Source organism: Apium graveolens, chromosome 5, assembly GCF_009905375.1.
Source record: "Apium graveolens cultivar Ventura chromosome 5, ASM990537v1, whole genome shotgun sequence".
In the NCBI taxonomy this organism is placed as follows: domain Eukaryota; kingdom Viridiplantae; phylum Streptophyta; class Magnoliopsida; order Apiales; family Apiaceae; genus Apium; species Apium graveolens.
The window spans coordinates 182,232,066-182,245,374 of NC_133651.1; positions in this window are offsets into that span (position 1 = coordinate 182,232,066).

Below are 13,309 nucleotides of genomic sequence, written 5' to 3' on the forward strand. Positions count from 1 at the left end.
TTATTAATATCAATGAAATCAAAACAGATTACATAAAAGTTATTCCTAAATCATCATACATGATTGGACTTAGGACACATCTCTTTCAATCTCCCACTTGTAATAAAGCCAATCACTCTGGTATCTAATACCCATCTTGTCTTTATGACGATCAAAATGACTTTGAGAAAGTGGCTTTGTGAGTGGGTCTTCTACATTGTTATGTGTGTCAACTCTCTTGACGTCTCTTCTTTCAAGACAATACAAAAAATGTTACCGCGCTCCCACTAACCCTTTTGTAGACACATGGTTCATCTATGTTTTTGATAAAACCAAACTCTTTGATTGTCTCATCAAAACAGATGTTCCATCTACGAGAAGCTTGCTTTAAACCATATATGGTTCGCAGCAGCTTACACACTAGGTATTCATTTCCCTTGGAAAGAAAACCCTCTGGTTGTGTCATATACACTTCCTCTTCAAATTTCCCATTGAGGAAGGCCATTTTCACGTCCATTTGCCAGATCTCAAAGTCGTAGTAAGCAGCAATCGCAAGCAAAATCCAAATTGATTTTAACAGGGCTACAGGCGAAAAAGTTTCATCAAAGTCAATCACTTGCCTTTGTTTGAATCCTTTTGCCACGAGCCTGGCCTTATAGGTCTCCACCTGCTCCAATCTTTCTTTTGTATACTCACTTGCACCCAATAGGCTTAACACCTTCAGGCGCCTCAACCAGAGTCCATACTTGGTTGGTATACATAGATTCCATTTCGGATTTCATGGCACTATGCCATTTCTCTGAGTCAACACTACTCATAGCCTCATTATAGATCACAGGGTCGTCATCATCATTGATTAACAACTCATTGTCATTCTCAATGACAAGGCCATAATACCTCTCAGATTGGCGAGACACTCTCCCTGACCTACGAATGGGTTGTTCCACAGAAGGTTGTTTAGTCTGAACAGGTGTTTCCACTTGATCCGTAGTAGTTTGTGCTTCTTGAACTTCATCAAGTTCAATTTTGCTCCCACTGTTTCCTTCAAGGATAAATTGCTTTTCCAAGAAGGTAGCATGTCTGGAGACAAATACCCGATGATCGGTGTAAAAGTAATACCCTAAAGTCTCTTTAGGATATCCCACAAAATTACATGTTACGGATCGAGATTCCAGCTTATATGGGTCAACTTTCTTGACATAAGCTGGACATCCCCAAATCTTAACGTGTTTAAGACTCAGTTTCCTTTCTTTCCATATCTCATATGGAGTTTGAGGAACAGATTTGGAAGGCACCTTATTCAGTAAATATGCTGAGGTTTCCAATGCATAACCCCACAGGAATACTGGAAGATTCGCATAGCTCATCATAGACCGAACCATGTCTAACAAAGTTCGATTTTTCCTTTCAAATACCCCCTTCAACTGTGGAGTATATGGAGGAGTCCACTGGGAGACTATACCATTTTCTTTGAGATAAGCTAGAAACTCTCCATTCAAGTATTCACCACCTCGATCTGATCGAAGAGTTATAATACTATATTTGGTTTGTTTCTCCACTTCATACTTATATTCTTTGAACTTTTCAAAGTCTTCAAACTTGGGTTTCATTAAATACACATATCTGAATCTAGATCGATCATCTATGAAAGCAATGAAGTATGAAAATCCACCCATGGCTTGCATAGACATTAGTCCACATACATCTGTGTGTACCAATCCTAGCAAATCTGCAGCCCTCTCTCCATGTCCACTAAATGGAGATTTGGTCATTTTACCCAATAGACAAGACTCGCATGTAGGATATGATTCAAAATCAAAGGGGTCAAGTAACCCTTCCTTATGCAATGTCCGCAATCTATTTTCACTAATATGACTAAGTCCGCAGTGCCGCAAGAAAGTGAGATTTTCATCATCCCTTTTTTTATTAGTATGTTTAATTTGTAGTAAATTATGCTCTACGTCACATACATACAGACCATTGTTTAAAATACCACTTCTATAAAGAACGTTATCTCTAAGAATTGAACATTTATTATTCTGAATAATAAACAAAAATCCAGCCAAGTCTAACTTGGAATAGAAATAATATTCCTCACAATCGAGGGAACAAAATAACAATTATTTAGAACAATAGCCTTGCCCGTAGGCATATGTAAATGAAATGATCCTACAGCTTCAGCAGCAAATCTTGCTTCATTTCCCATCCGTAGAATCACCTCCTCTTCTTCAAGAGTCCTACTTCTCCTTAGTCCCTGCAATGAATTACAAATATAAGAACCACAGGCGGTATCTAATACCCAAGTAGAAATTTGACTTAGTGACATATTAACTTCGATTATGAACATACCTGAATCAGAAACGGTAGTCTCACTACCCTTCTTCTTCTTCAATTCTACAAGGTAAACCTTGCAGTTCCTCTTCCAGTGCCCCACCTTGTTACAGTGAAAGCAAACAGCTTTGCTCTTGGGGTCTTCAGCTTTTGGTGGAACCGGATTTTTCTCACCTACTTTCTTCTTCTTGGAAGGGTTCTTCTTCCTTTTCTTAGGATTGGAACCTTCACCAATTAGAAGAACAGAACTCTTCTTAGGGGGAAAATTCGATTCCGCAGTTTTCAACATGTTGTGGAGTTCAGGCAGGCTGACATCCAACTTATTCATGTGAAAGTTCACAACAAACTGTAAGAACGAACTCGGAAGTGATTGCAAAACCAAGTCTTGGCTCAGCTCCCCATCCATGGCAAAACCAAGTTGTCCAAGACGTTCAATCAAATTGATCATCTTAAGTACATGGTCATTCACAGATGATCCCTCAGACATCCTACAACCGAACAGTTCCTTCGATATCTCATATCGAGCTGTCCTCCCTTCCACATCATACAACTCTTGTAGATGCATAAGGATAGTGTGAGCATTCATATGCTCATGTTGCTTCTGTAGCTCATTGTTCATGGAAGCTAGCATGATGCATTGAGCAACATTTGCATCATCTATCCACTTACGATACACAACATGTTCATCATTATATGCATCGCTAGCAGGTTCTGTAGGCTTCGGTGAGTCAAGCACATATTCCAGCTTCTCAACCCTGAGAACAATTCTCATGTTTCGAAGCCAGTCAGCAAAATTAGGACCAGTCAACTTGTGAGCATCTAGTATACTCCAGAGTGATAGTGCAGAAGACATAACGAATATAGTAAATCTGTAAATGATGAACACATAACAACACTTAGCAAATATTCAATTTCATTTCAAGACACTATATGAATCGGGTCTATATTCATAAGTGGCTCCCACTAGTTTATCTAATTTATACAACCCCTAAGTGAAAACTAAGCATTCATAATGCTAGTGGGAATAGGGATCCTACATTCCATCACACAACCTCGGCTGTAGCACGAAATATCATGTGATGTTCAATAGGCAGACAACTCTTGTCAATTACATCTTATGTTATTCCCTAATAAAACTTTAGCCTCTTGAATAATTGAGTCACGGCTGTAGCACGACAAACTCAATATTCTAAGTCAAGTCTAACCCAACATTTCGTACAATTGAATCAGTCTCCAACGGCCCACGGCTGTAGCACGTAACGACCTTTAGATTCTAATTCAATGTACACATCTCTATGTAAGAGACAATTATTTCTTATTTCCAAATCAAAGACCTCGGCTGTAGCACGAAATGACAATGATTTAAAAATAAGAACCACTTTCTACCATGTTGGAAGGCTATGACCGACACAAGCCCGTTGTGTCATTGACCAATTACTACTTGATATTATTTAATTTTAGAGGGATTATATTATGTTATAATCATAATCATATTATAAAGAGATTCTTCCTTTTAAATTAAATATTTCAAATCAATAATCGATAATCAGATGATTCCCAGATCGGGGGGAGCATTGTCAAGAGGCGTCACTTAATACCCCTTTCTTACAGATAGAAATCTGCTTTTGACAGAATCATCCTTTCTCTCAATATTGAAAATTCATATTTAATTACGTGTTTCATAAACACAAGAATCTCATGATTATATTCATAATATTATTGTTAAGGCAAGAAACGATTCCTATTCTAGATTTTCTAGAGCACGCCTTATATTGATTTAAGTTCACCTAAATCTATCATCGCTTGGTAAACATAGGCATATATCTCATATATAAAATTAAATAAACAAGTAAATGTAAAGTGCAATAAAGTAAATGTGTTTGGTTATGGCCCCATCCTATGTGATCTTTATCAAGCTCATGATAAAGATCAAGGTCAATCTAATATGGTGATGGAAATAAATACAAGTATTGATTACATAAGTCTTCTTCTTTGTTTAGACTTCTTGTATGCCTTGTCTTCTTCTTTGTATTACCTCCATTGGATAGCCTTCTTGAGTCTTCAATTACATTACATGATTGAAAGTAAAACTAATCTAATGAACTTACAAGAATAACTCGAGTTACATTCGAGATTTATGATTACAAAGATTGACGACATGCAAGTCGTATTTAAAACCAAAACCAAAACCATTACACTAAGGTCGAAAGGCCATAACCATCCACCATGCTCATACAACACATAAAAGCATGTTAAAACACATAATCTGATCTTAACATATCATATTATCCATGATCTAATCATAAAAAAAAATATGACAAAAATCAGAAAAATCAGAATCAAATCAGAAAAAAAAGAATCACTGTTTACGGGCCGTAAACGACGTCAAACGCCTTACAAACGAGTTGTTGATAGCTTTAGCTATCAGTTTTGTTCAGTCGCTCATTTACCTATGGAATAGGGTATTCGTTTCCCTAAATCGGACACCAGACCCAGATTTCAGCAAATCTGCAGCAGCCAATTCAGAATCCGTATCTAATATGATTCTCATAATTAGAACAAACATAAATCATGTATATATTAGTATATATGCAGATTACATAATCATCTTATGATTATACAACTCACATGAATATCATATATTCAAAACCATACATATATAATCATATTATATCAACATCAAATCATGGCGAATCACGTACATGCTCATATATCGAAAACAGTTAAACACATAAACGAATTAAAAACTTTTCGCAAGTAGCTCTGATGCCATTGAAGGGTTTTTAGCACATAAATGCAACGAAAACGTAAATTTAAATCTAAAAAAAAACCGAAACCCTCCGCAGGATCCATGCGAAAAATAATATTTAATTTGTAGTTCAGTATGTTTACCTTAAGAAGCTTTACGTTAATGGAAAGATAGAGGTCTTTAATAGCGATCCAAGAACAATGAGTGGAGATCCCTAGCAGCTGCTCCTCAAGTGTGAAGCACTCCACCGGTATCCACCAAGAGTACAATGTGATGGAGGAGGAAGAGGTTAAGAAAATTAGTTGCCTCCCTCTTGTTCTACTTTAGAATTAGGGTTAATTATTTTGGGTTGAGGCAAATAGGGTTTATAATAGTATATTTATAGGCAAAATTTTCAGCTGAAAATTTTCCATAAAATATTATTATTATGAACCCTTTAATTGATTATTCTTATTAACCAATTAACTAATGATTAAAACACCTATTAATCATTAATCCCTTTTCTAAACACTTTAGAAAAATAATTCTCTCACTTGATTTAATTTGCAAAATTAAATTCTTAATTAATAATATTAAGAATTAATTAAATCTCATTTAATCAATTATTAAATCTGCTAATTATTTATTTATTTCATAAATAAATAATTACCAGCCATTATTAATTAATTCCTCCACCATTAAATCATTCTCTTTTATGGTGTAACCCTCTAGGTTCAATATTAAGCCGGTAGTAGCAATAAATAATAATAAAACTATTTTATCATTATTTATATAAATTCTCTAATTCATTAAATATGATTAATTAATTAATCATATTTATTCTACATCGTGAGGGATACTTCTCAGCATATCGCGACTATCCGGATAATACGAATTCACTGCTTAGAATACCAAGAACCCATTCAGTGAATAGTTATCGTACAATCAAATCCTTCTACCCTGCAATGTCATGATTAAATACAAGACATGGAACTTGTGTCAAGCCTATCTTATTTAATCATTTTCTTTCCCATTCACTATGCTTAGTTCTATTTAATTTAAATTACAAACTCCTTTTTAATTTCATTCACTCTGGCCAGAGATTCCTGAACTAGCATAAGTGGATCAGCATTGAACATTCTCTTCCTTCACTGGAAGGGGTAGATCCTTTATTGATCATACACTATCTTCGTGTACAAATTCCTATACCCAGTAGAGCCCTTATAATTGTCCCTGGAGACTAAGAACTAAACCAAAGCATAGTTCAGTGTACACAAGATGACTATGATGACCTCAAGTCTAAGGATACTTGTACAACTATCACTATATAAACAACTGCTGACACGTGAGTGAACTCCATCAGTTGTTCAGCTGTGTGAGTCATGTTCAGTGAACTTATTCTATAATAAGCACCTAAATACTAGCTATAGTGTCACCACACAAATGTCTATGAGAATAGACATCCTTCTTAATGAAGCAAGGATAGTATGTACCGATCTTTGTGGATTACTAATTACCAGTTAGTAATCCTATGACCAGGAAATATTTAAGTTTAGAGTTATCTTCTTTTAGGTCTCATTATTATGATCTCATCATAATCCATAAAAAGCTTTACTCTAAACTATGGTATATTTTATTTAAACACTTAAATAGATAAAGCCCGCAATAAAACCAAAACAAGTCTTATATTAATATCAATGAAATCAAAACAGATTACATAAAAGTTATTCCTAAATCATCATACATGATTGGACTTAGGACACATCTCTTTCACGTTTTGCTTGTTGATAGGCATAGCTTTACTTCATATATATATATATATGTACTTCCGAAAGTTTTTGGAGGAAGTACTAAGGATGTGAGTTGACCGTTGTCAACATATAATTAAATAAGGGGGGGAGTTTCTCTTTGAAACTATATTCAAAATATACAAAAATATAAGTTGAGATAATATTCTCCGACGATCTGTAATTATTCGAATGATTTTTTGAAAATCATAAAGTATTTTAAATCAGGTTCTACGATTTTTAAATCGTAAATAAACCCTTTAAGAAATAATAATTTATTAAATGATAATCGATGAATAATTAATCCTCGAATGAGTTTACTTTTAAAAAAATATTGAAACAATATTCCTCAACTTATTTATGTTTAAGTAGTTAAAGTAATCTTTGGTAGATATAAGTAATCGTGTTTAAAACAAATAATTGTTGGAGTATACTTCTCCTATTCAAAATGAATATCCGAAATAATATTCATTGTTTGAGTGATTAAATATAGTTGAGGGAATACGATCTTTGGAAATCGTTTTAAATAAATTCGAGGTATTTAATAATTCGCAAGTGGACATCGTGTCCTTTGGTATAAAATAAATATGGACTTTCGATCGTCTAAAACATCCCCGGGACGATTCCCGGGTATTTACTATAATATACATATCGACCGACTCTCGGTCTATAATATACATGTCACACCACTCTCTAGCGTTAACATGTTAGGTCACACACACTGTAGAAGGGGGTTGAATACAGTGTATACTACAATCAAATCGAATTAAGAACACAAGTATGAAACAAAGAATAATCTTATTAATAAAACAGTATTACAATGGAACCGTTCTCTCTCAGTGATGAACAAATATCACGAGAGCTGCTAAGGTTACAATGAATAATATTCTCGATTATGATGAAACTTATAGTGTAAACCCTATGTTGTGTTTATATAGACAAACAGTTACAAGATAATCTTCTAATTGATATCGAACATAAGTCTGCATCCTAAAATATATCAACTAGTTATCTTTTTTTCCAAGTATTCTATTCTTCATAGAATTCTTCTCCATGCATATCTCTTCTTGTGTTTGTCTTAATCTTCTTTCCTTCAATCGGTCGTCTTCCTTATCTGAATGTCTTCTTAAGTCCTGATATTATCTCCTGATAAATATCTTCTGATATCTTAAGTTCTGATAACTTAAGTTCTGATATCTTAAGTTCTGACTTCAGTATAAGTACCAATCTCCAGTTAAGTCCTGATTTGTCCTGTTAGTTAAGATCTGAAAACTAAACACAAATCATTATTAGACATGACATCACAAATATATCTAACAATCTCCCCTAACTTGTAAATTAGTATAATATACAAGTTCAATAGATATTTGATGATGTCAAAAACATTAAGTATAAATGCATATGAGAATTTGATTAAATAACTACAACTCACAGTCTTTATAGCTTTTACCATTCTTAAAGTTTGATATCAGCTTTAACCTGTATATCCTTCAGAATTTAACAGTTGTAGTCCTTGACTTGGCTTCAGTGTATGATCTCTCTAATGTCAGGAGTTGTTCTGAGATAGTTCTTCAACATATTTCTCTCAGCATATTCAAGTTCATTCTTCATCCTCCTTTTTGCATCTTTAAGTTCAACTGTATCTTCACCTGTCTAAAAGATAGCAGTCCTGAGATCATTTATTTTTGCTTTCCTTATATCCTGATCTAGTCTGATGATATAGGCTTTATCAGACTCTAGATTGAATTCAAGACCTTTAATATCAAGAAATGTAGTGATGATTTTGGCGGTATTAGGCTTCATCTCAACTATATCACCATTGTGAGCTCTGTACTTAGGATAGTATGGTCTGTCAGACTTTATAGAGTAAAGTTTCTTCTGCCTTTGAATATCAGATTTTAAGTAACTGGCAGCACCATATGTTGATCCGTTTTTCACTTGAAGTAGAAATAGCACATGTTGCAATTCTTCAAAGTACTTCAAACGAATAACATCCTTTCTTATTTGGAATACCCTCCCATCTGTCAGGAAGTATAGCATGATATCTTCTTTTAGCACAGAGTGGTAGACCATTTGTACATACTCCAGTTGATTCAATCTTCCAGGAGTTATTCCTACTCCTGGTTCACTCAAAGAAGTTGGATCAGAGGTAGTATTATTTACTCTCTTTTCTTTAGAACTACCCAATCCTAATTTATCTCTAGCTTCCTTTCCTCTAATAACTCTTTCTTCAAAACCACTTAATGTAGTCTTCAAAAGTTGTGTAGATTGTTGAGCTTTAGTAAACTCAGGTAGTAGAATTTTTGAAGGTTTAACATGAACAATGTCAGAGGTTTCCTTTCCTTTATCTTCTGATATCAAGCCAACTTGAGCTCTGTCAGAGGTTGCTTGCTTTATTGTAATATCAGAATTTACTAAGTTCTGATCTTGAACAACATGAGCTCTGTCATAGGTTGTTTGAATATTCTTCTTCTTCAAAATCAGACTAGTATCTTCATCAGATTTTGCTTCCAGATCCATGATTGGCATATATATCCTTACAGGTTCATCAACTTTAGCTTTGCCCTTGAACCTTGGATCTATCTCTACTTGTGATTTGGCTTTGGATTCAATTTTGGTTGCCTCAGAGTTTGTCTTCTCTTTAATCACAATTCCTTTAGGCTTTGGAGGTTTTTTTGCAGTAATAGAAGCTTTAGACTTGGATTTGACATTTTCTGCTTTAAGTCTGGCTTCTTCTTTCTTCAGACTTTCAAAGTCCATTCCTGGATTGTCTTTGAGAAATAGTCTTTTTGAAATTTCTTCATCCAGCTTCTGTAACTTGGGGTCTTGATAGTAAACTGATGTTTCCTTCCCCTTAAGCTTCAGTGTCTGCATAAACTTCTGTGATTCTTGACTTTCACCCTGTATCAGAACATAAGGCTTAGTCAGAACTTGCTTATCAGAACTTTTTCTTCAATCAACATCAGAACTTGATCTCTGTGTAGAAGTTCCTGCTTTCCTGGATGAAAAACCTTTGCCTTAACCATGATCTCTACCCCGTTCAGAGTTTCCCTGGTCTTCATTATCATCATCCTTACCCTTCAGTGGTTGATCAATTTTGCATTTGGACTTAATCACTTTCTCCCCCTTTTTGGCATCATCAGGTAATAGGAGAGAGACAAGCAATTCCACAGAGTTTTGGATTTCACTGAGTTGATTTTGTTGAGAAGCTTGATTCTTTAGTACTTCATCAATTTGAGCTTATTGTTTCTCCTGAGTTTTCTCAATAGTCTCAACTCTGCTAAAGGTAGGCTTGAAAAACCTGTTCTTTTCCAATTTGAAATTCATGTCTTGCTGAATTAGGGTTTCTTGAATTTTATTCACCTTGGCTTGAGTTATTGACTGTTGACCTTGAAGTTGCCTTGTACTCAATGCAGTAACTCTGAGCTGTGCTTTGAAGTCATCATTCACCAGCATCTCATCAGCTTTAGCCAGGTGTTCACCAAGAATATTTGCAGTAGGAACAAAATCAACTTTGTTCCACTCCTTGATCCATTCTTTTCCTCTTGGAGTTTCACTCCAAGGTACTGGTGCATCCTCTCTAACAAATTTCTTGATTAGATCAGCTTTGCCTAGAACTTATTGAGGTGCATGTCCTGAAGGACCAGCAGCATCAGCATTTAGATTTGTAGCAGCTTCACCAGTATTGTCACCATTTGCAGCATCAGAACTTACAGAGCCTGCAGAATCGGCTTCCTCTGATAAAATGATAGTGTGTGAGGCTATAGAGGTTTCAAAATCATCCTCTAAGTTCTGATCAACATCCAAATTCTGATGCTCACCTAATATCTGATCTTCAGCATCTAGATTCAGAAGAGGTGTTATTGGAATATCTGCATTGAAATCAATATCTAAAATTGGTGTTGTTGGTAGAGTATGTTGAAGAATAGTTGGAGCTTCTAAGTACAGAACGTCAGGCACATTCAAGTTGTGAATGTCTATTTCCGTACTTATACCTGGGTCTTCAGCATGTACTTGTTCAATGATAGGAGACACAGGAGGTGTAGGCACTCTGTCTTGAGCAGTTTCTTCAGCTTGAATTGGTGACAGTGAAGGTGTAGATGCAGTGTCTTCAGCAAATTCTGGTTGTGTAGATGGAAGGGATTCAATCACAATTGGCTCCTTTGGGATCAGAGATTCTTGATCCCCTTCCTTAGCTGCTGCTTCCACATCCTTTGAATCTGACTCAACTGTGTCCCTGTTAGCTCTTTGCTTCTTCCATCTCTTCAAGGGTAGAGAGACCGTGGGAGCTTTGTCTTCAGAATTTATCTTTCTAAGCCTTTTGAGGGGCCTAGAACTCCAAGTTTCCTTTTCTTTCTGAGGAGAAACTTCCTCAATTGCTTTTGCAACAGGTTCTGATGTATGAACATGTGCCTCATCTTCTGATTCATCTCTCAGAATCATCCTCCTTCTCTTTTGTAGTGTCTGAGGTACAGTCTTTGTTCTCTTTGCTCTAGAAGAAGAAGGCTTCATTGTTGTATGTGCTGATAGTTGAGTGGTATGTGATGATGTTTGTGGAGTGACAGAAGTATGTGCTGATGCTTGTTGTGTGGTGGTAGGTTGGACATCAGGATATAACAATGAATATGTAGCAGCATCAGCATTTACAAGAGCTTGCTTTACTGATAAAGGAATGCTAAGGGGTCTTAAAACTCCCTTCTTGTTGTCAGCAGTGAAAAGATCAGTAAAAGCCCTTTTTGCTAACCTAAAAGGTTCTATGAGTTCACCTGCTAGTTTTGGTTCATCTTCTGTACAGTAATTGTAAATTAACTGATAGAACCTAGCAAAATAAACTACATTCCTGTCCTCTTTCATTCTATCTCCTATAAAATATAACACAGTCTTTGTATAATCAAAATGAGACTGATTTAGGAGTGCATACCCAATTTGTTGTGTCAGAATAGGAATGGCATCAAAATTTGAGCATTTGTTGGCAAACGTCTTCATGATGCAATCGAAGAAGAAGTTCCATTTCTTTCGAATATATGGGCATTTGAGTTGACCCAACTTAGCCAAACTCTGTTCATACCCAAGATTAGCCATCATTTGCTGTAGCAGGGGCTCTTCAACAGCATAACTAAACTGACAAGATTCATGTAGGTGTAGAGCTTTTCGAACTGCTCCCGAAGTAACAACATACTCAACCTCATTTGCTGTAAATACAATGCTTAGAGTCCCATGCTTACCACCATCATCATAATGTCCAGTACGCCAGAATATCAGAACTTGAGTTCCAGATATACTGGTTGGCTGTGTCAATGCGAACCCAATTTTAATATGAGATAAGAAATCCTGGATAAATTGAAGTTCCGAAGGAGCTTCACTCTTAGTGAGAATGGCAGCATAGTTGTTGGGGACGAATTTTGCTCCATCAAAGATTATATTCGTGGGTGCCATTGAAAATAGGTGAGAAGTTAGAATGCTTGAAAAGTGTTTGATAAAATATCCGTATAGTAAACCGTCAGAAAATATGAGAGAATAAGAAAAAGAGAGAGAGTGAATAGTATAGAAATGTAAATAAAAGATTTGAAAATCTTTTATCTCTTTTACTTAGACACCCCACGTGACAGTAGTTATTGAGAAGTGGAACAAACGTTACACCTGTCAGACATGCAGCAGTTAAGACATAAGTTAATGGGCACGGGAAATAAGTAATGATTACTATGCACATGTAGTTTTTTTAAAAAAAAACTCTTCCCACTAAACAAATGATTATTACTGTCTTTATCTCACATAAACCAATATTCTGATAAAATATAGCCGTTCAAGTATTGACTTAAAAATAAATCAAGGAAATAAATACTGCCACGTGGGTATTAAAACTTGATTATTATCAGAATTTAAAAGTCATCAGAATATGGCTTTTTTACCAAAAAAGTGAATGTTTATTTCTGTAATTCTTCACACAAATACTGATATGGTTTCCTCAGAACTTAATCATCAGAACTTCCATCAGAACTTGTCCTAAGAATTTATGCAACTGACACTTAAACTGTTCATCTAAAACAACATTGATCACCACAGTAATTTTCATCATTCATATGGAGTGTAAGTGTGTGCATTAAGCTAAATATCAGACAAAGAGTAAAGTCTGATTCACTTCAGTACATCTTAGAAATAAGGCTTAACTAAAAACTTTGCTCAAAATCTGTCATTAGTCTGAAGTCCACTATAGAATGAGTTCATGCATGAGTCCACCTCAACTGTTTTGTGCTTATTTTATGCATCTTTTGAAATTCCTTTTTATAGTGGCTTCTCAGTGTAAGTGAGTCACAACTGCTTATCAGAATTTATGATATTATCAGAGTATTTCTCCAGTGATCAAAGAATGTGAAAAGTTACCAAGAAAATTTTATTTTGCTTTTCCAATGCATATTACTTAATACCAACAATGCACTTGGGTCGTCCCTTCCACATACATTTTTCTCTAGATCTCAAAGGAGTA